The following is a 26404-nucleotide window of genomic DNA, read 5'->3' on the forward strand; positions in this document are numbered from 1 at the left end:
TTAAGAATCATCGACAGAATCGGAAGTGAGGCTGAAAAGATGTAAGGCATGTGATATATCCTATGAGAATCAAAACGTTGTTCATCAGAATGTCAGCTCCAAATAATGAGTCAGTAACACCATAGCACAAGCTTCAAAGAATTTCCTCCCACCAAGCTTCAAAGAATTTCCTAATGTACCTTAGAACACTGGAAGGCAGGCAAAAGAGTCCATTCCAAGCATTCTCCAACTTCCATTTGATTGTGTCCCCAAATGTCAGAGATTTCTAATATGTCATCTGGAATATATAACCATGTAAAAATGGCATTACATACTTTAATTCACTTTGAGTATCCATCCATCACTAGACAGATTTAACAAAAATTCTAGGCTAATCCACAGAAATATAGTTACCTTAGGTTTAAGTATATTGTTAAATACATTATTTCTAAAACAACTCTATTTGTAACATTTCTTCTGGATATATTCTGAGTGTTATCCATATACAAATAAGAAAAGAAGTTGATATACTATTAACTTCTTAAGTCAATTATATGCATATGACAAGATATCCGCTTATGTCAGTTGCTTTTCAGAGTAACAATTTAAAAAACAAAGGAAGATGGTTTTAAAGTAGGGGAAGGCTCCAGAATTCCCACATTATTCACTCTCTTTATGTGGAATTCATTTTTAAGTTAGGATGATTCTTAAATCATGGGGTGCTTATGTTCAGAAAAGAGTTACCGTGTGTACGTGTGTGTGTGTGTGTGTGTGTGTGTGTTGTGTGTATCACTCCTAAGGGAAAGAAAGAATAGGTTTGCTAGGTTTGCCAATTTCTTATGTTTAGTTACCATGAATTTGAATTTACCAGTTTTGAATCATTTTTTGGCTTTCACGGCTGCTACTAAGTTCTACCTCAAAAAGGGAATAAACAAACTGTCTCCAAACCATATTGTACATAATATAACTCTTTAGTAGAATCTGGTCTCTTTTAATAACACTTCTTTAAATCAAACGAGAAAGTTGGTTAACCGGAAGAAAAAAATCAAACGAGGCTGGTGTTAGTTGTATTTCTAGGAGCCTGTAGGCTGGACTACTAACACCAGTTTTATCACCAAGTAATGATCTTGCATCCCTGTACATCTATTTTTGTAACTGGTGAAAAATAATGACCCACTTCAGCTGACAGTTATGGTGAAGTAACTCACAGTAGACCAATAACTACCACCAAGAACAACTAGAAAAGCCAGATATAATTTTTAAAAATCTTTTTAAAAATCTACTGGAACTTCTGAAGAAGTCAAAACTAGAAGCTTCAAGATTCCTCATGGAGGAAGCATCAAAGAGGTAAGCTGAATTTCTGAGGGTAATTTTTATCCCCCATGGAATGGAGAGTGAAGATATTTGCTAATCTAGACACACAGCAAGAGAGAGGCGGAGAATATGGGCTTGCCTGAGAAGAGGACCATTAACGTAGAACAGAGAATCCAGAAGAAAGTTTGGCAGTCTTGTGGGGCTAAAGATTTAAAAAATAAATAGAGATAGGAGGGACCAAGACTCCAATGAGAAATGATGACGCATCAGGCTGACACATGCCTAATTTTACCCACATGACATTTGCTGATGCCTGAAATTGAACATATGATTGGAGGCTAAGACACTAAGAAGTAAGGTTCTGAAAAGAATAGCAGGATTCTCAGAAGTTTTGCCCTAAATTGTGCTTAGTATTTGTGACTGCACCAGTGGAAGGCTCTGGATATGCTTAGCAGCTCAGGTGCCCAGGAGGGAAAGAAGTCTATTAAGTCAGCTCAGTCACTGACTGGATTATGATTGGCCACTTCTCCATTTATCTGCCTAGGAGAAGAAATGGTGACAACTCTTTTGACTTGGATAAATCATCTGGAGCCTCTACGATTTTTTATACACAATTACAAAAACCAAGAGTAAAGAGTGACACTGAAAAGAAGCTCACAGTAATCTAATTATTGGCATTGGCAGACGAAAACTTTAAAATAATTCTGATCAGTATATTCAAAGTAACAAAGCAAAAGATGGAGAAAGCAAAGTGGTATCCATAGAAAAGAATGAAATGCACATTTGAAAACTGAAAAAATACAGTAATTAGAGTAATAATCCATGAGCCTGACAGAATAAACATAGTGTAAAGAAAGTTGGTTGACTGAGAGAAAAAAATCAAAGGAAAATATTCAAACAAGCATAGAGTGAAAGCATAGAGTAAAAAATAGTGAAACAAGTATAAGAAGCATGCTGGGCACAGTGAAACCATGCGTTAAATACATAATTGAGAGCTTAGAAAAAGAAAGGAGACAGAATGGAGTACAGCTATACAATAAGAATTTACCAGTGAATTTCATGTGATGAAATATATCAATCCACAGATTCAAGAAGCTCTGCAAACTCTAAGAAGGATAAATAAAAAGAAAACCACACCTAGGAACATCATAGTAAAACTGAAGAAAAATAAAGATAAATGAAAAATCTTAAAATCAGTGAGAGACAAAGACATATTATCTTCAAAGCAACAATAAGACTAACTGGCTTGATGGAAGGCAGAGTCAAAAGAATAATAAGTCAAAGCTTCGAAAGAAAATAACTGCCAAATAATTCCATACTCAGCTTAAATATTCTTTAAATAGGAAGACTGTATAAAAGTATTTTGAACACATAAAAAATGAGAGAACTTGTCTGCAAACTTGCAATAAAAAAGATATACAACAAGCTGCTTAACAATTTTTATGATATATTATAAAAAATAAATTATCAAGAATGACACATTAAAAATACCAGGTGTTTAAAATACAAATCACAAACTAGATTCACCTCTACATAAATTTATTTTAACTAAAAATATCTAGATGTTAAAAGTTAATGAATAGATAATATTCATTAGATAGTTCTATGTTTTCAAAATCACTTTTGCATATTAGCTCATTTACTATGCACCATTCCCTGTGAGAAAAGCAGGACAGATATTGTCATCTGTATTTAATGTAAAATGAAACTAACATTCAAGAGGTTCAGAGACTTATCCTCAATTGGATGACAAAGTCAAAACTAGAAAACATATTCCTACCCTGTAGTCATCATTCTGACCCTGAAAAGTAGAAAATGAATAAACAGTATCATACAGGTCCATTAAGTTACAAAATGTGTCCAATATATAACAAAGAAATAATTTGGGGTTATGGAAATTTTCTTTAATTTAATTTTTTTTTAATTTTCTTTAATTTTATTTTTTAAAAACTCCATTAATATTATCTTAACCCAATGAATAATATATCATCATATTCTTGAATATTTTCAACAGTCCCATTACTGTTGGCTTTCAGTCTTTACAGAATTTCAGAAGAAGCCAAGAGGCCAAAACCTTTCAGCCAAAAAGGTTTTACTGATCCATTTCCATATCAAAGGCCTGCACAAGTTAAAATCACAATGTTTTCAGATCCATAAAGCATTCTTAAATTAGAATTTGAATTACATCATGGAAAAGCCCATAAAATAAACTTCTGATTGAGTTCAACAATACAATTTTGCCTCAAGGAAGGTGAAGACAGTTTCACTGTATCACAGACATCCTATAATATCTGTTCAAATCAAACAATTGGAACAATGAAAGCAAGAGGCCAACAAACATTACAAACTTATTCTTCCTACACAATCTTTTCTTGGAAATCTTCCAATGTTCTGACATAATCTCCTGTTCCATGACCTTGAAACATCACTATTGCCTACTCTATATACCATACTCTATATAACAATATACCATAGCTTTGTTTTGCCTTATAATACAACTTTATCCTCTTCCCAATCCAAACACTTGTGAGCTACATTAATGAACATTATGAGAATAATCTCTAGTTCAAGGACATGTTTTCTAAAATAACATTGTACTACCTATCAACTCTATCAAATCATTTGGATTTATAAGATGCTTATACTTTCTGAGGACTTTTATTACATATTTTAGTATCATGTAGTAAAATATCAGACCATTTTTGACTTGCATAAAAATTTTTAAAATAAAATTAAAAATTTCATACGTAAAATATAACTTATTATCTTTAATGTCTATTTTTACTTACCACATACAGGGGGTAAAATATCTTATTGTTAAAGGAAACATCATTTGCCAAAAACCATGAACCTCCTGCTTTGTCACCTGTCTAATTGAGATTTTATTTATATATATATAACATAAATGTATGTTTTCATGTTAGGTGCAGCTCCACATAAACACATCAGTAGACCATATGTTCACTAGGCTAGATACAAAAAGAGGCTTTATTATAATATTTAAGAAAAGCAGCCAATATGAGCAACAGGTTTTCTAAGAATCTTCCTGTAAAGCTCCTTAAGCTTTACTATAAAGAGATGAGTATAATAAAGTTAGAAAAAAAATAAAACTTTTGAAGAAATAGGTGGAGCCCTTTGTGATAAGAAGTCAGGAAACAAACAATAAAATAAAAATTATTGCTGAATCACAGAAGGAAATGTTGCTGCTAACCCCAGAAATCCTGAATAAAGGTAAACTCTCTCAGATCATAATGTTGGTCTCTCAACATAACATAACATAATCAAACATTTAATTATGAACTTCGTGGAAGGACAGAAAAGAGTGTAAAAGCTACAATGAGCTTTTCTAAAAGCAAAACATCCTCTCATACTCATCTTAATCTCATTATTTATATCTAGTAAACCCTCCCTCTATTATCTCACCCAGTTCCTTTTTATTTCCGCCACGTTTCTTATTCCAATAATTTTCTATCACGTCTGTTCTGAAAAGACCTCAAATTTTATCAGAAGAGCAATCACTGATCAAGAAAGTTTACTTTGATACTTCTGTTTGAAGAAGTTTCACTAGGATCATCTATCTTTAGAGAAAGATAAACAATCTAAAGGAAAACCAGTAAGCCTTTTTGAGAAAAACAAAAATAAAATGATCTTTTCAGTTATAACTGTGACTGTTATTTTCTTATACCCTAGCATTATGTTAGATGCTGGAATATCAAACTTGTATACCAAAAGTCACCTGGGTATTCAAGGATCGTTTGTTATACACTAAGTTCATGAATATGAAATAGCTCTTAAAATTTTAAACATTTTAGATTGCAGTGGATGAAATTCCCCCAAAAGTAACAGAACTCCAAAGTAGCAAACTTTGACTTCCATACATCCTTTTCGCAATGTGTTCCTTCAGGAAATAAACTGAAAACTAAATCAAATATTCCAACAGTTATCGCCACTTCTCTGTGATCTGAAAAAAAGATCCTTCCCAAACAGAAGAAATCCATTGATAAAACTGCGTTGAACCGATAGGTAACGAGGCGTGAGTACTGGCTTTCTAGCACTTACACGCAGCACAACTCTACACCAAGGTACCTGAGCAAGTTCCAAATCTTTTCTCTTTAAGCTCACAAAGCCCGGTAATAGAACAGATACCAATCTCAAAAAGGTTTGGCAAGCAAACCTCTTGCAGAACTACTGAATAACAAAAGGCACTGCCAGGGAAGACGTGGCTCTCCCTAACTATATACTGGACATGCCTCAGAAACCGGGGGGTGGAGGGGGGGGAATAAGGCGAGCATGAGTCTCCCTAAGTTTGTTCTTTCACTCATACCACTTGGGAACAGAACTTGGATGTCTATCTGTCTCGATTGGTCAGTTCACTTCCTGGAGCTTAAGCTCTATCTGCATCTGGGTAATTGCGACACTCACCCGTAGGCACAAGGACCTCTGGTGTCTTAAGTCCCAGCTCTTCAGTCCCACCTGCAGCAGTAACAAAATGGTACCCCTTGCCCAAGCAGGTGGGTGCCGGGGCCCCGGATCCGACTCGACAGTTGCGAAGAGCCTTACTAAGGTCTAAGCGCATCAGAGCTAAACCCAAGACAAAGGCTGCCCTCAGTGGTCCGTGGCGCACGCCCTCCCTGGGCAATCCCTGCCGGACTTTCTCAAGCCCACACCGGTGGCTCGCCAGCCTATAAAGTGGCTCTCATCGATTCCGCGCTTTTTGAGGGGTGCGGCTCGGTGACTAGTATGAAGCTGGTGTAAACAGCGCGTCGCGCACTGGGATCCACCAGAAAACGACTTACGCGCAGGGCGGTCACTGGTGTGCCAACAGAGGTAACTACCCTTGGCAGCCGGCTGGAACAGCCTCCACTTATGAGAGCCGCATTGACAGGGCGAGCCCGCCGATAAGGAGTTGGGTCCCAGCATCCACCATGAACCCCAGCCAGGAGCCTTAGCTCCTCTGCGGACCCACCGGGCAAAGGCACCTGCTGCCTGTGCTCGAGGTCTAGTGCCGTGCCAAGCCCCGCTTGGGGTCAAGGACGCAGGCGCCCGGGACCGCGAGCCAAGGAGGGTGCAAGCTCACAGCGAGGTTAATTGAATGATCTTTGCAATCACTCACCGGCGGAGGGCGAAGTCGCTCAGGCAGCCGCCAGGCTGCGCATAACCTGCATCCCGGGGCGCAGGCATCCTCCCATCCTTTGTCAATAGCAGGCGGAGTGCTCCTCCCCAGCTTGCGGACGTGCAGCTGGGTGGCGGGCAGCCGGGCTCTGGCTCTGCTTCCCAATCCTCTCCCCTCCTCTTCTCCCCCTCCCCTTCTCCGTCCCCCTCTCGGAGCCGGCACTCACTCAGCTCCCATGATGTCATCCGGTGGAAATCTGCCATGCTCAAAGACTGGAATAATCCAGCGCTAACGCGGGGAACGCAGCGCAGGCGGAGGCGGCAGCAGAGCCTTTAGGCGTACCCAGAAGCGGCAGTCAAGGACAGGACAGAGATGGGGTCTGCGGAAAGCGAGATCCGAGGGTGTGTGCGGGCAGGGTGGGCGTGGTGGGGATAAAGCCCAGGACGCAAAGTGCAGTCGCTGCTGCAAAGATTCTTAACTCGGTGTTTACACTGACAGCAGATGCTAAGGGTAAGAGGAAAGTTTTCTTGGCTTCTCTGCAGCTCTTGCGCCCCAGTACGGTGATGGACACCTATGTTACAGCCAGGAAAATGACTAGAACCCCCGGGACTCCGAGGCCCAGCCTAAGTGAGAAAGTTTAGGATGTCTGGCTGGTGGTAGCCTCAATGATGATCAGCGGTAGCCTCAATGATGATCAGCGGAGAGGATGAAGAAAGGCGCGTACTGTTTATGGGAGAAATAATCTGAAACAAAGCATTGTTTTGTTTCGGGGGGCGACGGGGGGGCGGGGCGCGAAGGCCTATGAAACTAACATCAAAAAGATCGTTGCTCCCAAGCGAGAAGCCAAGAGCAGAAACTCATCCGTGGCCCCAGTTTTTTCTCTCCTTTTCTACGCACCGAATACTATTGAATGCTCTGGAGATGACTTCCTTGTGGCCTCAGCCAAGCATTGTCATCACTGATGAAACATTTAAGTCACAAGAGGTCCATTAAGAGCCATAAAAGATGTGATGACAATTATTTTGGCTTATTATTCTTTATAATATCAATAGATATTTTGACGGAGGAGTAGACAAACAGCCTCAGCACTTTAGAAGATTCTCCTGTATTAATGGACACACACACAGACACACACACACAGACACACACACAGACACACACTAATAATCTCTCTTTTTTCTGGGAAAGATTTCTCCCCACCCCCCCCCCCCCCCCCCCCCCCCCCCCCACCTCCCTCCATCTGAGATCCAGCCCTACATCAGTTTAGGGGGCTTCATGTTACAAAGTCTCACTGTTCAGAGAACAGATTCCAACAACTGACAGTTTGAGCTCTTATCAAACAGTGCTTCAAGGAGTCTCTTGAGGTCCTCAGCATTACCTACCGCTAACACGCCTGGGGAGACTGGTTGCAGAAGAGAGCACCAACAACCAATGCTGACTAGGCAGGATTAGCTGAGAGTGCCTAGGTAGGAACATATGGGCTCTGCTAGAGACTTCAGTCTCCATCATCCTTTGGAAGTATAGAGACTAGGACCGGCACTGCACCTACTACAAACATGCGTACAATTAGAAACACTTTAATCTTTGTAACTACAAAGAGGACTCTATAATAACAACAACTTGAAGGCTGGTCATTGTATTAAAAAAATTTGTTAATCAATTATGAAATTGTGAAATCTACTGGGACTTATCTTAGGAAAAAGTAATAAATTGTGAAAAAGCGAGATCAGAAGTTATTCATAAAAATAAAATACCAAAAAGGCCATGATGCACATAGTTTAGAAGGAATACAGGAAATCTAAGTGTTAACTTGGATTTATTTATTTTCGAATTAAAATATTTTAGGTATCAATATACATTATAAAGATGTGTTTATCATCCTTATTAACATCCTTACTTTTGGTAAAAATTAAAAAAAAAATTTAAGGATAATCATTTATCCTTTCCTCCAAATCGAAGTACAGAAGAACATAAAATGCATGAACAACTTTTACAGATGAGTATTTTTAACTAACAAAATAATAAAGATTTTTAAAATCCAGGACAACTAGGAAATAAGCTAGATGAATAAAAAAAAAAACTAAGAGAAGTAAGAATTTGGTAATCTAAGCAATGACCGTCTTTGAGAATAGACAATCTAATTGCTTGAAAAAAAAGTAATTAGAACTGCTAATGATGCTGTTCCAAGTATATCAGAAGGTCAAATTGTAAACCTTCCTTCCTAGATTGCTTCTCTGATGCCCCATCCATCTTCATTGCCTCTGTTTATCTTACTGTGCTTCAGCTTTCTCTGGACTAATGCACAAGTATGGAGACGAGAAGGTCATAGGGAGTCAGCAGATCTGGGGAACTTAGACAAATGACCAAAAATATCAGAAAATGTATCCCTCAGCCTTTTCTTTCCGGTCACTGCTCTAAAGGGTTAAAGCAAAATCTATATCACATTGGTATACCTTAAACATACACAATGTTATATGTTAATTATATCTCAATAAAACTAGGGGAACTTTTCTTTTTAAAAAACTGTACCTCTTATTTTAAGGATAATGAAATGCATTTGTATGTGATCATTTATCTGGTCCTATAGAAAAGTCTTCAGTTACATGATTCTGACATTCTTTAAGAATTTAAAATATTGTGTTGTGGCCTTCGCTGTGGCCCTTGATCTTAGCAAAGTGAATTTACTAATCTCTTCAGGAACTTCTTTCTCAGTATGTGTTAACCTACCAAGATCCTTGCCTATGTCACTGACATTTCCCACTTCTAATGCATGCTTTTTATTTATTTGCAATTTTTAAGTCATGCTGTTTGAATATTTAAAGATATTTTTATCAAAATGGATGGCTATAAATAACTAAAATAAAACATCCAATTGTTACATTGAAAAAGAATCATAATTCTTAGAAAAAAATTTACATCTGAACTCTTAAAAACCCAACTTATATTCTAATCTTGTTTAAGTTGTGAATATATTAAGCCTGGGAATTGGAGATTTAGAGTGGAAATATTAACTCCGCCTCAATTATTGATGCTCTGCTTCACTGTTTTCACACTGATACACGATTCTCTTCACAAAAACAATGAATGTTTCAGTGAGAGAAAACAGACACATTTTAATAATTTCCCTTGTGGATTTCACAAAATATAAAATTTTTATACTCTGGTTTTATCTGAATTAATAGGCTCATTATAGCTAGTGACTTTTTAAAAACAAGTTTTCCTAGATATGAATTTGTTAACTGTTGATAAGTAATAACTAATAAGCAAAACTAATATTTGTATGCCCTTATTATGTGCCAAATACTGTGTTAAGTGCTTACATCCATTTATCCATTTGATCTTTAAAATTATCCCCATGACATGAATATCTTATTAACCTCTCTTAAAGATGAGAAATCAGAAACCTAGAGAGGTAATGAAAATTGCCCAAGCAACTAAACTGGCAACAAGTCAAATGTAAGATTTTAAGATTTTATTAACCTAAACACATAGAACCTGTCCTCATAACAACTTTTAAATAATTTTTCCTCTGAAAAAAATGAAAGGATGGTGATTACACATATCCTCTGTGGTGAGGTGGACAATATGCTTTTGTGAACTTTGCCCTCGGTTACTAAATCCACCATGAACTTTATTTCCATTATCCCTGTTAATGAAATGTTTCCAAATTTATTTATAAAGAAAAAGAATCTCAGGATACCAATTAAATTTTAATTTCTAATCTATCCTTAAACAGTTTCAGACATAAAGCAATGGAAAGTGATTTTGTACTTGGAGACAGATCACTGTAAAATGAAAAAAAAAGAAAAAGAACTGTAAACCATTAATTTAAATAAAGACAAAGACCACCTCAGCAACTATCTTCTCTGTATAGTTAATCCATTAGTAGGTCTGAGAAGGCACACTACATCACCCATTCAAGTGAAGGTTTTATTCCCTACTATGAATATTAACGAGGAAAATAAATCACTTTACAAATTGTATCTCAAAGGCCCCATATGTTTTTATCATAGTAAGTACTATTCCCTGGGCACAGATGTATAACCAATCTTCTTTAAATAGAAAAGTTTAGTATAGATTTTTTCTAAATCCTTTTTTATCTTACCTTTCTGATAATTGGCTGATGTTCAGCAACTTGGCTAACAGGGGTTATTTGAAGGGATTTGTGGAAAGGTTACCAGGTACACATAACAGATTTTTATTCTTTCAAGGTATGCTGCTAACCTAGCTCTTTGTATTAATTTCTCATTTATGAAATAAACAACTAATGAGAATCCTTATAAAATATGTTAGCAGGCATAAATTAATTTAGTGCATACATGCGATCTAAATATTAATGTTATTTTGACTTTGGCTGCAGTATGTTATTCCATCATTAAACATCATTATTTTACAGGACAGGTTGCCCGTCCCATGCTCTTATGCTCATTTTCCAGTTGCCCTGTCTGTAGTGCTAGTCAGCAGCACTAACGTGATGGAGACATGGTCACAGAAGAATTGCTTTTGTTTAAAGGTAGGGGAAAGGATGAGGAAGAGTTCTACTGAAATGGATACACTTCTTGTGAAAAGAAAAATGGGAAGTGATTTTGTACTTGGAGACAGATCACTGTAAAATAGCAATAGCAGGTTATCAAAGAATATATGTATATAATTGTTCCTAAAATAAAGGTATTTGAAAAGTAGACATGCTGATTTACCTAAGCATATGTTAGTTCCTCATCATCTTAAGTTGGATTTTTTTCTTAATCAAATGTTTATGATATTCAGCTATAATAGTAGCATGAGTGATCCGCCTTTAATATTTTCACTCAGATCTTGTGTAAATATCCTCAAGTTACTTCCACTACCTTGGTTGACCTCATTTATAGGCATGGAATTAAGGACAACACAGAATGAAAATTTCACAACAGGGAGATAATTTTCTGATTTCTCATTCATAGTTCTTAAACGTTACAGCAGACTACTTTCCCAAGGCTATATCTTTTAAACTATTATGAGAGAAAACATTGACAAATATATTTGCAAAAGAAAGACCCTAATATACATCCTTGATTTCCTAAGTCGACTTTCATTCCCAAAGTACAGTGAAAACCATGTAGAAAGAGCTCAGAGTGCTACAACCTTGCTTCTGGACCTGACACTCTTAATCATGTCTTTTATGACTTAAGCAATTCATTAACCTAGCCACCTTATCTTTCTCATTTGGGGAAAAAAAAAAAAAGTTAATGATATCTCTCACTTGAAAAAATTTTATGAAAAAAGAAAGTAGAGTATAAGTGTGATATAAAGGGACTGTAATAGTAACAGATTTAAACAAGGCCTCCTGAGTTGTGACCTGTACACAGTTAAAATTTAATTATAGGTACTTGATTTTGATGATACACATCCCTTCTCTAAACCATTGAAATGGCCTCTAATTGATTTCATGCCTACAGTCTCACCCTCTCCCCTACATTTTTACAAGAAGGGGACAAGAAGGGGAAAAGGGAAAAAGGTGGATCTGTTCTCTTGGGGATTTTTCCAACAGACATAAAAATGGACCAGTAGAAAGAAAGCAACCTTCGAAGGGTTCTAATTTCGGGTTTGCCATTCACTATATCTTGATCAGTCTATCTTAATCTCTCTGAACTTCACTTTCTCTTGTAAAATACAATTAAAGTTATTTTTTACTCAATTTTAATGTACTTCTCTAGTGTTATTTCTCATCCTTTCTTAAAGTTATTTTATTAATTATAACAAACAGTTGGTGATGTAATCTCAAAGAAATAAGCTGTTATCTCAAAGTAGAAAGGAGAAATTAATATGCTTTGATAATGACACATCCCAAACACCATGAACAGGACGTATTGGTTGAATGAATGAGTATGTGATTGAATCATTATGGTGATTAAGTAAAATAATAGACTATAGATAATGATTCCTGGCAGTTAGTAGTTGACCAATTACTAATATAGCCTTGACACAAGGACTAATTGCATTCTAAAACATTTTATTCATTTATTCATTTAGAAAGAAAATATAGAGTATATAATGAAGTATTTTGTATAATATCCTCTACTGGAGTCTAGATTAGCTCCCTGAAATCAAACACAGCAACATATCTGCAGTGAAATATATGAAGATTCACACCAAGTATGATAAAAACAAGCCTCATGTCAGTTCAGGTCACATTTTATACCAAATGAGTTGTGAAAATTTTTTCGAGGTCCAGAGATTTCTAGATTTCAGAATTTGGACAAGTGGTTGTGAACATTAATCGTTAACATTTATTAAGTATTATTATGTGTCAGGCACTGCTCTAAGCACTTTACATGTATTAACTTAAGCCTCACAACAATGCCCTAAGATAGGTATCATTATTATTTCTATTTTATAGGAGAGAAACCTGATGTACAAGGATCAGTTTACCTGCTTTATTTGGCTTATTAACCAAAATGAGCATGGAAGGATTTATGTTAAACATTACTTAAATTTTTTAAATTAAATTAAGAAGAATAGAAAGAAGCATTTACCTCAATAGGAAAGGAACTTTCAAGCTATTACCAACACAAGAAATTACAAACAGAACTAGAAATATATTTTATTAAGTAACATAAAATTTCTTGAATATCAAAAATACCATATAAAATTTAAAGTTTAATAAACTTGATTAAATATTTGCTATAGATATGGTTAGCATAAGCAATATATAAAGAGTTCATACAAATCAATAAAGAGCACCAAGACCTCAATAGATGAGAAGAGACATAAATCACCAAGAAAGAAATCCCACTGGCAAGAAGCAGATGTGAAAATTGAAGCCCAAAATTCAAGTTTAAAAATTGAGATACAATTTGTCAAGTACCAAGTAAAGATTTTTATAACTTGTAATACAAGCCAAAAGCTTTAGGAATAGCCTTTGAGGTAGTGCTTTGATTTTTTAAAGTCTACTACAGAGAAATGACAGAGATACAGGGAAAAAATATTTATCCACAAAGATGTTCATTAAAGAGTAATATATAATATATAAAAAAAAGAAAACCAATGCTTTGAAGGCCCAAGGTCATGGTGTCAATAAAACAACTTCAAACGAAGGAGAAAAAATTGTTTGGGCCAAACAACACACTATTTTTAACACACTATTGAGCCTAACAGAATCAACAAATGTGATAAAATTATAGTTTCCTAATACCATTAATCAGCTCTTTGGAGTTGTTGCCAGGGAATCTGAATCCCTGAAGCCATATATCCAGGCAGGAGAGTTTTCTCTGCAGTTGTCCTGATCAGGTGGGAGAGTAATTTTCACTGCATAGATATTTTTTTCACAGTAAGTGATGATTAGCTGTTATGTTATGTTCCACTATGGACCTGTATGCTGCCCCTTCCTCTAAAAAAATGTTGTTAATACTGCAACTTTACAGCAGTATTGACTCTGAAGCCTTTGAGACCTAGATTAACCCAAGTAGAGTACAGTAAAATAGCAATTTTATCCATTAAAAATAAACCTCATGCAACTTATTGACTTCCTTTCTTAACTCCAATTCTAGCCCTTCTTCCTTCCTGCTCTATCTTTTGTAATCCTTTTCCTGGTAAATGATGCCACCATTCATCCAGGTTTTCAAGCAGGAAATCTAAATATCACTATAAGATCTTTTCTCTCACTTGTACCTCTCTGGAATAATCAATATCTCATTGACGGACATACAACTATTTTTAACAAATTATTCTATGTTGATTAAATGTCAGCTCTTTTAAAACATGACTGACATCATGGCAACTGTCATTATATGTTTCCAATCAAATATTTTATCATGTGTATTAGTAGAGTTCTATGGGATGTAAGTGACATAGAAGCCTACGGATTCTACTTCATAAAAACTTCTTGCAGTTATTCCCCCTTATCAATGCCCATTGTCATTGTCCTCATATTAGACCCTTTTCATCTTATGCTAGCTAGTCTCTATTTGTCCCCCTCCCCCAGATCTAGTCTATATTCTTCTTTGTCTTTATCAGCTCCCAAAGGGTTGACCTCTAGGAAGTTTTCCTTGCTTCTGGCTTCTGATTAGATTTGGTTTGGAGGTACCAGAAGGATCTTGAGAATAGGAAGAGAGAGAATTGGGTTTATGTTACCCCCATTTCTTCTGCTTCAATGTAGTTCTGAAGGATGCTAATTTCCTTCATGATTACAGCTTTTTTCATGATTCCCGCCCTCAACCAGGTTGTCATGACATCTTAAAGAGCGGTAAAGGTAGTAAGTAAGTCTTAAGCATAGTAATGGCTACTACCTCCTCTTGCTAGTGCTAACCTGTTGGTTGCTTTAAATTTACTTATATCTCAATAAATATTTCCTTTACTAAAATCCCAGCAGACTGCACCCTCTGTTTCCTACCAAGGCACAGAATGATACACATCCCTTCTCTAAACCATTGAAATGGCCTCTAATTGATTTCATGCCTACAGTCTCACCCTCTCCCCTACATTTTTACAACATATCCTTCAACCATGGGCATAGAACCACTTCTAAAATGCAAATCTGACAATGCAATTCCCTTGAGCAAAATCTTCAGTGTTCTGCATCATCAACAGTCATTTCCAACCAGAGTTGCAAAAAATCTACAAATCCTTATGCACCCAAGAATTTTCTGTGGAATAATCAGTCTCATATATACACATACTACTATATTTTAAAAATTATGCTACTGTGATTAATTAAATGCCAGATGATTTAAAATACGAATATCTTCACACTGACTTTGTCATTATGTTTCCCTAGGCAATCAAATCATCCATCATGTATATTAAAAGAATCCTCATATTCAAAATAAAGTCTAGACTCTTTCTAATTTTTTAGTTTATTCTTCTACTGTTCTCCCACATGCACTTAGATTTTACTTAGATGCCATACTCTCGCTGCACCTTTGCTTTAGGTAATTTCCTTCATATTTCTAAAAGGTACCCACCCACACTAAATAACCCTTTCATGGTAAATTCTTTCTCATTTTTCCTAATAGAAACATTATATTGAAAACCAATAGGCTAGAGTTTGAATTTAGTACTTTATACGCATTATCTCATTTAATACTCATTACAATAGCTTAGATGAAGCTAAAACACAAGTTTACACAACTATAGAGGGTAAAATTAAGACTTAAAATCAGACCTGACTTCAAATCTATGCCTTAAAAACTAAACTGTATTTTCTAATAGTATTCTAATTGAGAAGGTAAAAAAAAAGTCGCATACTCTTTGAAATCACAGGACTCTCCTCATTTTTATTCCAATGGCACTTCATACAACCTCCTCGCATTGGATTGCCATTACTTGTTCACTTGTTTATCTCTCCCATTAACCTTGAAATTTTTAAGGATAAAAACCTCATCTTGCATTTTTTTTGCATGCCAACATTTAACAGGGTATGAAGGTATTAGACAAAATTATTGATTAATCATATTAATGTTTTATAAATGAATGACACTACTTTTAATATTTAAATGAAACTATATCTATTAGGAATTTTTGCACTGCAACATTTCCAAAAGTACCCATTGTGTTCATACTCGTGATTCAATCCTGGCTAGTATTTATATAGTGTGCCTCATTTGACCATCTCATTATGGCAGTCGCCCACTTTTTTCTTGTTTATTGTCTTAGTTGCTCAATAATGATTAACTGACCATATGTGCCAAGAAATATCAATTCTTCTGTTAGCTTTAATTGACTCAGTTCATATAGGAATGCTGATAGCATATATGAGGCTGAGACATGACATTAGACATGGATTGACTAATAGGTTTTAATCTGTGAGCCATCTGTAAGAAATTGAGAGCAGTTTCTTGGGTGTGCAGTTAAGATTCCTGTAGTCATACAAGTGTACAGCAGGAAAGAGAGCTTTACTGGATTTATGATTACGCTGTGGACTTGGGTCAGGAAGCCTGCTTCAGCACCCTGGACAGCACACTGCACAGCCTGAGAATGAAGACACTGCTGGATTACTCGGACTTCTTGGGCAACCAGGCAACAACATAAGATAAGAGCTGGTATTTTCCAGAAATTTCAGCAAAAACATACACATGTGCATATAATTTAATTAATGTTGTGTGTGTCTCTGTGTGTGTATAGCAGTATTTGTTATTCTATTCACAAGAAGAAACCAAGATCATTATGGTAGCTAAATATGTCAAGCAAAAGCTAAACAAGGAAGATGAGAAAAGAATAGCTAAAAATTCAGCAGCAGTACATTGTTCCCATATTTTTAGTTGCTCCCAAGAGAACGTAGCTGGTATGTTCCCAAGTTTTCTGAAAGCACTGGAGCTTGTAGTATTTAAAGCGGCAGAATTCACGAGATTGCTAAGAGTTGGCAATGTTTTATAAGTCTTATTTTACTTAATAGCAAAATATGTATTATATTACGTTTATATGGAAAGCATATAATAGCTACATAATCTTGTTCTTTGGGAAATAATTCCACTGTCAATATATGCTTTTTGCCCCCAAAGATGTTTGCATTAGTGTTTTTAAAACTTTTACCATTGATTTATAAATTCTCAATGTGCTCCTATTATAGTAGCACAATTGTGAAGTTTACTTCTGTGTCTTCACATTTAAAAATAAGGCAAATTAACTTCTGAATTGATTTTTCCACTTGGTAAATTCTCTCCAAGATAATGGCATTGTGTAGGTTCCCATAGCAGGCAGTTGGCTTTCCTTAGCAAATTGCTATCTTTACACATGCCTTTCATTCCTACATCCATAAAGCCTTTCCAGATTTTCTTTTTGTAAATGATATCTCTTCCTTTTTTTGGATTCCTTCTCTATATTAATATAGTACTCTTGCTGCTTAGTTTTACATTGTACATTTTTTGTACTATTTCACATCATATGGACATTCCTTGCCCTATTAGACATCAGCTTCTTGAAGACAAAAATTATATCTTCTCTGCATTTGTAATTTCCACATTATCTAACATAATGCATTACACACAGTCAGCCCTTAAACAAAGTTTATGAAAGGGCTATCAAATATTTTGAATATCAACTTATTTAAAGGAGCAAGGGTTGAGGATGCCTTGCAGTATTCAGAACATTCTTCTTTTCATAACTTTTCAGAAAAATAAATATGTATTTCTACAAATACATTTCACAGGCTGTGTAACAAGATTAATCCAATATTATTACTATATTGTCTGTTAATCCTACCTTAGAATATTTCTTGTTATGAAGAAACCTATCATGAGGTAAATTATCTTGATGCAGTGGTATCCTCCATATCTACTGGCAGGCAAGATCCCAAAGACCACATAAAAGAAAGTCTCATAAGATAAGTTAAAATGATCAAATAACATGATTTATTTAATTAATTAAATATATAGTGAGAAGCAAAGGGGATAGTTGGCATAAGTTAATATACTCGAGATAATGTGCAAGCAGAGTGGAAGACCACACTAACTTCTGGGTTATGCAGTTCTAAAAAGAAAGAAAAAAAAGAAAGGAAGGGAAGGGAAGGAAACGAAAGAAGGAAGGAAAGAAGGAAAGAAGGAAAGAAGGAAGGAAGGAAGGAAAAATATCAGAGTGCTTCACATCTTCTAAGGATAAAAACGGTTTCAGTTATATCTGCACATAAGCTCTGGCTTACGGTGTAAGATGTATTTCACAGTGAAGCAGTCTGAACCCTAGGGGCTCACAGGGGCAGCCTAGGATATTCGCATGCAAAAGCTTCCCCTGCAGCAGAATTGCCCCTAATCCCTAATGGGGAGGAAGGGAGGGAAGAAGGGAGGGAAGGAAGAAAAAATGATAGATAGATAGATAGATAGATAGATAGATAGATAGATCATCACTATCTCTCTTATGAGCCACACTATCCCACTAATGGTATAGTTATAAGCACCAGAATTGAAGTCTAAGTAAATAGGCTCAACAGACAGAAAAAGCCTGAGACCAGCACACATATTGCTCTACCAGAGAGATGCAAGGTAAGCATGCCTGATCAATCACTGGACTTACCAACTGAAAAACTCACTGGACTCAGCCTATGAGAAGCAATGAATTCTATTTGTATTTCCTGAGTAGAAGACATATGACACCAAAATGGACATAACCAATGAGTTACCAAATCAAAACCTTATGAATACTCAATTTAGTGTCTCATGAATACTGTCTGTCTCCCATATATTTAGAGTACCTCAAATCTTAGATGTTATTTGATCTTTCTATCTTTTTATATCTATGGTCCTGTTACACAGGCTCTACTTAACTACCTTACTTATGTTCATTTAGCTCATCATGGATTCTGCCTGTGTATTGGAAGCTCTTTGCTTACACATCATATACACAGACCTAACACATCTTATGAGTTTTGCTTATGTGTTCTTGTCCTTATTCCTATTCTACAGTATATTCAAATATTTTCAAATAATTCATTTTAAAAAACCTCTGTAGCAATATTAAAAATTGTGCCATTAGATTCAAATTGTATTGTGCACTTAAAACATTAAAAAAAAGGTAAATAGACAAGTTCAGCATGAGCTTGGCAGCAGAATTTGTATGTAGAAAAGCAAACAAAATTTCTGTGAAGGTATATTAGTAAAAAAAATTTCAATAAAATGAAATAGCATTAGAAGAGATCAGGGATATATAAACAAGAAAGTAAATTGCACAATTCAACAAATTAAAAGATATTGGTAAGAGTTCCTATAATGGTCAAGACTGAACTAGAATGATTGTTCCCAGTGACATTTGAGAAAAGACCCCCCCACCTGGCTCCCTTAAATATCATGAGTGAGCAGAAAAAGGATTTGTTAGCCTCTAGACTGAAACTGAAATTCTTGAATTAACAAGACCTCAAAAGGATGCCTGTCTTCCTGGGGAGAGTTGGACAGGTGGGGTGGTGGGGAAAAACTCTGGACAGTGAGGCTTAGACACATCTCTTGGGCTGAGGAGTGGGGAGAAGTAAGGAGCCATGGGTGACAGAGAGTGTTCATCTTTTAATTATGAGGACTTCTCTACTTCTGTAAGATGGAAAATATCACTGGAAAGTCAACACTCTTGGGTTTGTTTCATATAGGTTTTCTCTTTTATTTTTGTATAATATAAATCTTACCTTTCAAGAAAAGAACTGTTTTATTCTGGGGCAGGAAGTCCTCAAAGAAATGGTGTCAGATTTCTTATCTTCTTTCAGATTTCCAAGCAAGAAGAGGCTGAAAGACCTCTAAACTCTGCAACCCTATCTTTGAGGATAAGTGAATGAAGCTACTATCATTTACCAGCAGCTGCAGAGAAAAATTCAGACCTACACAGGACTCCCTCAGCTTAAAAGACCCTAAGATTGAATCTCCTATTCTTACATGTTACCCCTTGCACATACGTGGAGCCCAGGATTACACTGGCGGGGTGGGTCGGGGGAGCTGGTACATCCACATTGCTCATAAGTCCTTAGAAAATGGACTCACCTCTATTACCTTCATTTTTTCTTATCTGTAAACAAGAAATGGTAATATCTGTACTGTTTCTCTCACTAACACACTGCGAAGATTAAATGAGTTAATGAATATGAAAGGTCTCAAACTGCTATGAGCTGGTTTTTCATTAATAATGTTTATTTTGAATAGTTAAATTAGGTAGTCTTAATTTATGTTTACACGGTTTTCTTAAAAAAAAAAGTCATTTTCTAGGAGAAAATATATCTAATCTGATATGTGGATTATATATTTTATCTCTGAAGTAAGTATAACTTGCATAAGCATACTTTCAGATTTCCCCTCGTAGCAAGTTATCCCATCTGTGTATTTAAGGATGTGAGGGTTTATTTTAAAAATTGAATCCTTTTGCAGAGAAAATATAATACTTACTTTTCAGTGATCAGGATAAAAGTCGTTAAACTTCTGCTGATAAATGTTTATACTTTATTACTACAGCTACTCATAACACAACTGACATGGCACTGTAATTACATTGTTATCTATTTTTCATAAAAATTCTACACAGCTTGACAATTTCATAGAATTTTAGACTTTTAACCTCAAAAGGATCTCAGAAATTATTTAGACCATGTGTAGATAAAGTAACTAAGGCCCAGAAAGATTAAACAGCTTTTATAAGATTCTACAGTTAAACCTTGGCAGAATTATAACTCTGACAGAGTCACTTTACTAAAAAGTGAATTTTCAAAACCTTTGTAAAGAAACGTTCTCAGTTTTACTTGGAAGAGAGAATACAGACTATGGTGGTGTGTGAATAGAAGGAAAAATACTTCGAAACTAAATAAACATTGAAGTATATATACCTATAATTAGCCAACTGGTGTTGCACTGAGCTTTAAAAACTCACTAATTCTACAATGTATTTTTAAAAAAACTCTATTTTTCAAAATAAAGCATGAAGAGTATGAGGTGTATCAAATAAGACCTGAAACAATGAAATATACTCCATAATATTTATCTTCTAAATCAAAGATTCATTCTAAAAGAGAATTAATTAAAATTAGCCACTAGCAGATTTCTACGTGTTCAAAAAGTATCAATTATATAAACATTTTGTGTATACACACACATACACACACACACACACTCACAGCATATTCTGTAAAATAGCTGAATCAATTTATGTCTAAGGTTTCCTTTATAAGAGAACTACAGTGAAATATCATCAAAATAGTTTCTAAATATGGATTTTTAAATTTTTTAATGTAACTAAATTTTTTTGGTTACTATATTTTTATCACCAAATTAACTTGTTTCATATCTATTCAACGCTTTTGATAAACAGAGTAATTTTGTCCTTCTTTTGGAAAGTAGTCATCATTCATCTGCCACAAAATCATCTTGATGGAAAAAAAAATAAGAAATTTAATAAAAACAGTCTTAATAGGATTTGATTTCAATGACACCTAACTAGGAATTAGGCATTCTATGTAGCAAAATATAAAGAATAAAACCCATAGAATATACAAGCCAAAAAGGATTAAAAAAAAGGGAAATATTATTATTTAATTTTTATTCTTTGGCATAGAATACATAGAAAAACTCCTTTTAAGAGAAATTTTCAATATGTGAATCAAATTTATGATGTTGATCTAAGAAGCTATAAAATACTGAGTTCAAATTTGTCATCAAATTCTACCATGTTAAGAGCTCATCATTCTGCACTGTATTTACTGACAAACAGAAAATTACATGAGAGGTGCCATCCTGTTTGAGGGACTGGTCCGACTAACACTGATGAGGCCTTGATCTACAAGACTAAATGAAGGTCTATTACAGAGCTGTGCCAACGCCCAATGCCTTGCATGGCTAGGCAGTGAGATGTCATGTCTGGTATCATCTGTCTTCCCTCCAGTTGGGCATCTAAAGCACCAGGCTTTGCTGTAATCAAGAGTGTAAAATATCTATTCTCTTAGGAGCTCTTATAGAATTTGAACACAAATTGAATGAGCTCCAACACCTCTACAAAACTCATGTATGATACTTGATATATTGAGAACTGTTTCATAATGAGTGTGTTAATTGCTCACCTAAGAGAGGGATTCTGACATTGCTTTGAGCTGGACCATCAGGAACAAAGTTTCTGTACAACTTCGAGTTTACTCCTCACAGCTTTGCCTTTGCATAGTTACAATTCAGTGTCAAACCTATTTTTATGGAGGAACGATTTGGAAAAAAACAGACTGTACAGGCTTTCTTTACTGATTGTAAAACTGCTAAGGATACTGTACCCTCTGTCATTCAATGTTCTCTATCCAAGGACATACATGATCAATTTGTGCTTTAGTTTAGTTCAACAAAAAAATCATTTTTATAGATGGATGTGCATGCTTTAAGTTGTTACAAGATGAAGGCTGTGTTTGTTTTTTAAATCTTAGCTGACTGAAAACAGCATCAAATTTACTCACTAAACATTGTGATTCTATTCTGGTCCTGAAAACATTTCACCTTTTCTGCTAACTTTAGAGGCACCATTCAGTTTTATACTTCCAATATACAATATACAAATTTGAACTCTTATTAAACTTGTAAACTTGCTCAAAACTCTCTTTTCAATTTTGCCTTCTTCTGCTCCATTTAATTGTCACTATCTTGGGCCTTCTTTGGAGGCCCAGTCCCATGGAGATATTGATCCTAACCTGACCAGAAGGAATATATTAATTAGGAGGCCCTATCCAGTCAGAATTCCCAGTCTGAGACAAGATATACTCCATTAAACTCAGGATTCAGTGAGCTGGGTAGGTCGTGGCTAGATCCCCACTTACCAACACACCTCTCTTTTTCCTTTCTTCTCATCGTGAAGATTGAGTTTCTGCCTCAGTTTCTGGAATTAGCACTCCATGTACCCTGCATGGAATGAAGGCCTACTCTAAATATTAACTGATAGCAAGTGTAATGTCAGATCATCTCTCTTGTACAAGGAAGAGCCTGTGGTGTGAAGCCCTATGTGAGGGTTGGTGTCCTCCAAATTAGAAAATTGCTCAGGAAGCTAATATAGTCATTTCCTCACGCTTAAATATGATTGCCACTTAAGAGACCACAGCTGCCAGACTCTTCAACTGCTATCCTGGATTTGTTTGTATATTGGTGTTTGCCCAAATCAAGCTCAAGTTTATAATTTAACACTGGTATCCCAGGCCATTTCAATCTCAGTGAACTCTCATCACTGCCTCCAGTCCTACTATATTTGCCTTCGTCAATTCATTCTCTCACTTTCTCAAGCAATTATTTCCTGCCTTTGAATCTCTCCTGAACCCTTCAATCTCCCCTTCCACATGCAGATAGATGATAGCTTCCTCGTCCTCACACATTATACCATCGGCACAACGGACACAATACACCTGCTTCTACTAACTCTACTTATTTTCTACATAATATTTCTTACCTGTCCAAGAGTTATCTCACTTCAAGTACTCTGACTCTATCCAGCATTATTAATTTTTTTATTGGATTTTGCAGTCAGCATACCAAATGTACTATTCCTTCTTCCATCTTAAAAAATACGAATATTTCTTAAGGCTTTTGCCTTATATTTTTCTCTCCTTTAAAGAAAAGCTTTAGTCGTCCTCACTTCCTGATTCTACTTTCACACTCATCGATTCTGTCTACAAAGTTACTCCAATCAGGATTTTATTCCAACCATTCTACTAAAACAGCTAGTGTCAATGATCTTTACAATACTTCTTGCAATGTTTCATTTTCAGTCTTCGTCTTATTTGACTTCTTAGGAACATTTGAAACCTTCAGTTCTGCCCTTCTTGAAATGCCTTAGTTAGTCATTTGGCTTCTGGAACACCATACTTCCTGCTTTTTCTCACATCTGACCATTCTCTACCCTCTGTGATGGACACCCTTCCTTTCCTCACCTGTAAACACTGGTGTGCTCCAGGGATTCCCTCATCGTATCTCATCTCTGTCTACATTAATTATCTGGGTGATCTCATCCAGTTTCATTGGCTTTAAATCCTATCTTTAGGCTAAAGACTTTAAAATTTCACTTCAGACTCAACTACTTTGATGAACTTCAGATTAATATATGTAAAAGTCTTCACTAGAATAAGCTTCTCCAACCAAATTCTTAGTCCCCACACTTCTTCCTCAGGCTTCCTTGTTTCAGTAAGTACCACTGTCATTTATATGCCATCATTCTTGTGTCTTATTTTATATCACATCCCACATCAAGTGCATCAACAAATTCTGTTAAAGCATCATACAAATCTTACCTTTTCTTGTCTCCTCCACTGCTGTGACCCCATTCCAAGTCACCATTATCCTCATCGAGAACATAGTCAAAGTACCCTATCTAATACCCTGCTTTTACTTTAAGTCTTTTCTCCACATATACAGCCACAGTAATCCCATTAAGACATTAAAGGTGATCATTCCTTGCTTAATAACCTTCTGCAGCTTCCCATAAAACTTAGAAACAAATTCAGTCTTTACCTTAAATTTATAGTTCTACAGTTACATGACCTGGCCCTAGATAACTCTCCACTAGCATCTCCGACCACCCTCGCTCCAAATCCCTAATTCCAGCCACACTAGCCTCTGGCTATTTCTCCAATCAGCCAACCATGCTCCTCCTACCTTTGCTTTGGATGTTTTCTTTTCTTAAAACGCTCTTTCCCCAGGTGTTTTCCTCCCGATTTCATTCAGGTCTCAGTTCAAGTGTTACCTTCTCCAAGAAGCCTTTGCTGAAAAAACAAAAAAAAAACACTGAAAATAATATCTCACATTACAATCTATCTCCTTGAATCCTGTATTTATTTAAAGTCAATGATCATTATCTGTCAAGAAACAAGTAAATCAGTCAATTTTGCTTAAAAAACATCAGCTGGTTTTATGAAAAGTTCAACCTTTCATTCCTGGCATCATAAAAACAGAAAACCAATGGATTAATTTTGAGACCTTATTTTGGCATTGAGAAGACACAGAATGTGATCATTATCTTCCAACTCTCCCTTTTATTTATATTCATTCTTTAATTTTTATTTTTCAATTAGAGATGACATTCAATATTAGTCTGAATTAGTTTCAGGTTACAGCATAGTGGTTAGACATTTATGTAATTTACAAAGTAATCCCCCAATTAATCCAGTACCCACCAGGCACCATACATAATTATTACAATATTATTAATTATAGTCCTTATGCTGTACTTCACATCCCCATTATATTTCTTAATCTCTTCACTTTTTTCATACAGTTCCCTAAACCCCTTTCCATCTGTCAATCACCAGTTTGTTCTCTGTATCTATGAGTCTGTTTTCATTTTGTTTGTTTATTTTGTCCTTTAGATTCTACATATAAGTGAAATTATATGGTATGTCTTTCTCTGTCTATTTCATTTAGCAAAACCCTCTAGGTCCATCCATGTTGCTGAAAATAGTAAGATTTCAGTTTTTTAAATGGTTGAGTAATATTCCATTATATATATGTACCACAACTTATCCAATAATCTATTAATGGGCACTTAGGTTTCCATATCCTGGCTATTGTAAATTGCACTACAGTGAATATAGGGGTGCATATATCTTTTTAAATTTTGTGTTGGTTTCCTTTGGATAAATACCCAGAAGTGCAATTGCTGGGTCATAAAATAGTTCTATTCTTAAGTTTTTGAGAAACCTCTGACCTGTTTTCCACAGGGGTTATATGAATTCGCAACCCCACCGACCATGCATGAGGCAAATTCTCTCATTTAAAGGGCATTATGTGAAAATGTTATAAAGTATATTACATGAATAATGTCAGTTAGGTATATTAGATTTATTAGGGTGGTCACTTGATAAGTTATATAAATGTCTAATCTAATCACTATGTTGTATACCTGAAACTAATATAATATTGTACGCCCACTGTAATTGAAAATTTTTTAAAATGTTAAAGTATATTATGGGAAATCCATAGAAGTGTTATCTGGGAAGGTCTGGGAGATAATTTTCAAAGAGAACAAGAGTATATTTACATATTTTGACACAGAACTGAGAGTATTTTTTCAAATGCTAAATATACTTATGCTCATGCTAAAAATCTCATTTCTAACATATTCATCCCATTCATATCATTCAGGGACAATGTCTTAGAAAATCTTGCATTTTAGTTGAACTCATACACAACTGGAATGGTATACTGAATGTTTATATCCTCTTGCTTTGACATGAATATTAACATAGAAGTCTGTGGAATCTAAAACCCAGAACTTGAGCCTTGGTTCCACTATTTACTATGTCTGTGATCTTGAGTGAGTTTCACTGCTATATCCTCAGTGCTCTCATTGTTACAAAAAAAGGGAGGAGGGGGAGGTTGATATTTTTGAGACACTTAAAACTATCTGAAAACTTGGAAATTATTAGTAATCAAAAATAAATCTTAATAATTTTTATACTATGTTGAACACAGATGACATACAACTGGCAGCAAATATTTAGGCACAAAGTCATATTGGTTTATTTTATAATATAATACATACTGGGTATTTCACAATATAAATACCGTAGGATTTTGGAAGGGCCAATATGTTTATCAAATCCTTATGTGGCTA

General features: G+C 35.5%; 1 protein-coding gene across 23 annotated transcripts in view; it reads right to left on the bottom strand.

Moving 5' to 3' along the window:
- Positions 1-6803, bottom strand: part of MARCH1 (membrane associated ring-CH-type finger 1) — a 574299-nt gene extending 567496 nt beyond the window's left edge. For 7 of the 23 annotated variants that reach the window (XM_025050354.1, XM_025050353.1, XM_025050357.1 and 4 more), the window contains exons 1-2: positions 5716-6399; positions 180-277 (exon numbers count right to left, since the gene is read on the bottom strand). The gene's annotated coding sequence lies outside the window, so the exon portion shown is untranslated. The other 16 variants (XM_025050341.1, XM_025050342.1, XM_025050345.1 and 13 more) reach the window with 10 other exon arrangements.
- Between the last annotated feature and the right edge of the window lie 19601 nt (positions 6804-26404).

The sequence above is a fragment of the Pteropus alecto genome, unplaced genomic scaffold (assembly GCF_000325575.1).
Source record: "Pteropus alecto unplaced genomic scaffold, ASM32557v1 scaffold166, whole genome shotgun sequence".
NCBI classification, from domain to species: Eukaryota; Metazoa; Chordata; class Mammalia; order Chiroptera; family Pteropodidae; genus Pteropus; species Pteropus alecto.